Consider the following 4072-nt stretch of genomic DNA (forward strand, 5'->3'; position numbering starts at 1 on the left):
GGAGGGATTTAAACTGCACAGTCCCAGGCTTTTCCCCATGTGCTGCTCAAGGAGTGGGAGTGTTGTCAGACCCCAGTACCCAGCTAGCACTCTGAGCCAAAGAGGGAGTGTGGACTTCATATATCTGTTGGTGATACTGTTTCAATCTCCCTCTCCTTGCTTCTTCATACTGTCTGAAAACCAGGCAAGGGAGCCAGCAAGAAGCTGATAACACAGCATTTAGCAGCCCATCAAGAAAACAAAAGCCTCTCTCATTAGTTCAAGGTCTTCTTAAACAGCTTTTTTCCAAGGAAGGAATGGAGGGACATTACCAGTGGACCTATTGATTAGCTCAAAAAGCCCTAAGAGGATACTGTCCTGTCTGCCTTTGTCCTGCCCCCATGAAATTGGAGACACACACACAGACACCTCTTAGCATTACCTAGCATACCACATGCCCAGGGTCCATGTGGCTGGGGCCTATGCTGAGGGAGATGGGAAGTAGGGAGGGAGCGGATCCCTGCTTGAGCAGCAAGTGAAGGGGGGAGGGGGCAGAGAGAAGCCAGCCAGACCCTGCTGTGCCTGCAGTCTCCCCTGGAGCTCTGTCTAGGGAGCAAAGGCGCAGGACCAGCCCTTATCTCTGGAGCAGGCAGCTCAGCCCAGCCTAGGGCTGCAAAGAATCTAGGATACTGAAGGAGTCTGTTTTAACTTAAACCAGTAAGGGGACTGGGACAGACATTGCATAAACTAGTTTGAGCCAAATTGGTTAAGTCTGATACTACATTCAACCAGATTTATCTTAAACCAGTTTCAGACATTTTTAAATCAGTTTATGTGCACTGAACTTATGTTGTGTTACAGGTTTAAACCAATTTCTGATCACTTAAACCAGTTTATGTGTAATGCCTGTCCCTAGTCTTAGAGTTGTTAAATGACAACCATATCCTATCATACCTAGAATTTACTTTGGATCAGTTAAGGTTTCTGGGGATACATGGTTTAAACATGGTTTCAGGGACTGAGGGCGGTCCATAACATACTACATATGCTTGAGTAGCATAGATTACTATCTACCCTACAAAACTGCAAACTGAACAAAGCAAGGACAGTCCTTTATTGCTTAAAGAAAGAGTTCTATTACTTCTGTGCTAAAGACAGATTCGTATTGTTCCAAAGTTACTATCAACCAACGTGGTCCCAGAAAAAAAGTCCCTCATCTTCCTTCTACTGAAGTCATTAATAATGAGAGAAAGAGATTAAAAAGTCTCCTACAGAAAACATTTTTAATCCTTTTGTTCACCTACATCCTATTTTATTCACTACTTACTAGCATAGGATGAATAATAGACTATTTCTTTGCGGACCAGAAATACAAATTTTGAAACTTTTTTCTGATAAATATTTATTTAATGAGGCAAGGATTTTTTGTGATATCCTTTATTGGATGAACTGAGAAAGCCATTGGACAAGCTTTCAGGCACCAATCAAGTGCTTCCTTCAGGAAACAGTTTGACTCATGTTCTTTGAACTTTACAAACTTATTCTCTTTTGCAGCATAAATAACTATAGCAATTGTCATGCTCAACCAGTGTTCAATCCAAAGTTATTGGGAGCCAAGATAGGACTTTGTAAGTGAAACTAGTTGAAATCTTTATTATGGAATGGCTCAGTTTGAACACTGTGGGACTGTAAGTACAACTCCTTTGGGAAGAGGAAAGAAATGAAAAGAAAAAATAACCTACTTCTTCATACCATACAAGAATAGAGATGAGAAAGATTAATACTGACAAATATAAAATCTTTTAAATACAAAGAATGCTAACACTGAATTTTTTACCATAGATTACCAAGTGACAGATATAAATGGAAATTGAAGAAAAACAAATAAAAGCAAAGTATTTTTCATGCAGAAAATATTCTAAGCAAGATCACAGCTACAAACATACAGGTTCCTTGAAGAAATAAATTCCATTCTAAGGCATGAACAGCAGTATAATTTGTGTAATTTTGGTATGTCTCTATATTTAAAGAGGAGATTGAGCACCTACATGAAACATGAAAATGATACTCTCCTGAAAAAGTTTTAAATCTAACTAACAAATATAGGAATTTCCTAAGATTCCAAAAACTTTTTTTTAAAGTTATACCATCTTTGAGTTCCTGCACTTTTACAGAGTCTTTCCATCAGCTTCTAAGGAGTTATTTTCCACCCTGTTGACTACAGACAGCTCAACATGCAAATAAATAGATACATAAAATCCTTTTAATGCACCAGCTGGTAATATATGGTTTGCCAATATTATTCACTATAAATAAACCTGCATGCTATTTTGCTGCATCCTATTTAAAAGCATCACAAAAGCAATCAGAACCTAAATGCATCATCCTAGGAGACCAGAAGAAAGTGGAATTTCCTGCAGTGAGAGAGCTTCAGAGATTCTGATGGGACTTTAGAAAATCTGCTTTATAGTCATTTCTGTAATTTCCTGCAAAACAAGATCTAACAGAAAGTATTGCACTTTTCACTGGTCATCACTGTATCAGTATGTGATTTGATACTATACTGATAGGTAATACTCTACTCAAGGTAGTTTCAAAGTACTGGACCATGTCCTGTTGATTTCATATTGCTCTACTATGGTACCTTAAGGCCATTATTGTCAATTTCTCAGAAGGGTGTTTTTTTAACAGTTTAAAGGAATTGACTCAGTGATCAGTAACTTAAATGTTTATGAAATATACAAGATAGATAATGCTGTGCACACAGTTAGAAGCAACTATTTTTACTTTCTATTTACTGTGGTTGATGCATCTGTCCTTATGGTGGAAGTCTTTTAAAAATACAATCCAGTACATTCTTCATCAAACTGGACAGCTGAACGTACCCCATTCCAATATATGGTTAGCGGATTACATTCTGTGAAAACACTTATGTTAAAACACAGACCAAACACAGAAGGTTTTAAAACTACGTGTTGAAATGCACAAAAGCAATTTACTTTGCATATGATATGTCACATATGATGAAACCATAAACGATGCTTCTAAGTGGCCCATTTCACAAGTCCAGTACATGGACTTCCATTTCCTTTCCTTTCTTTTTCCATTCTTTTCTTTGCCTGGTTTCTCCCCTCCCCCCTTTTCTTTTCAACCTTTTTTATGGGATTGTTGTTCTCAAGTTTGTGCTATATTAAATGGAAGGCATTTATACCAGAGGTAGGGACAAGCTTGGGGATAGCTCTATCAAGCCTTCAGTCAGCGCAGATGTAGTTAGAGATCTTCTGGAAGGGCTACACATTTTTAAATTTGCAGTCCAGATGCCCTCCACCCAAGGGTGTTGAGGGAGCTGGCAGGGGTCATCGCGGAGCCCTTGGCCCAGCTGTATGAGCATTCGTGGTCATCTGGCCAGGTGCTGGGGGATTGGAAACTCGCTAACGTGGTCCCAATTTTCAAGAAGGGGAGGAAGGAGGACCCAAGTAACTATAGGCCTGTAAGCCTCACCTTGGTGCTCGGGAAGATCTTGGAAAGAATCATCAAGGAGCACATCTGTGGGGGGCCAGCAGGGGAGATCATGCTCAGGGGCAATCAGCATGGGTTCACCAAAGGCAGGTCCTGCCAGAGCAACCTGATTACCTTTTATGACCAAGTAACTAAATCCTTGGATGATGGTATCACCATGGACGTAGTCTTTCTAGACTTTAAGAAGGCCTTTGACACTGTCTCTCACCCCATCCTCATCAATAAATTAAGCGACTGCAGCATTGATGCCTGCACAGTTGGATGGGTAAAAAATTGGCTGATGGGGCGCACCCAGAGGGTAGTGATGGACAGGTTGTACTCAACCGGGTAAGATGTGAGCAGTGGGTACCCCAGGGCTCAGTCCTTGGGCTTGCACTGTTTAACATCTTTATCAGTGACTTGGATGAGGGGGTGGAAAGCACGCTGTCCAAATTTGCTGATGACCCCAAAATGTGAGGCGAGGTGGTCACACATGAAGGGGGAGAGAGGCTGCAAATAGATATAGACAGACTACAAAAGTGGGCAGATGAGAATAGGATGGGGTTCAACGTAGACAAATGCAGGGTGCTGCACC

Source organism: Alligator sinensis, unplaced genomic scaffold, assembly GCF_000455745.1.
Source record: "Alligator sinensis unplaced genomic scaffold, ASM45574v1 scaffold357_1, whole genome shotgun sequence".
In the NCBI taxonomy this organism is placed as follows: Eukaryota; Metazoa; Chordata; order Crocodylia; family Alligatoridae; genus Alligator; species Alligator sinensis.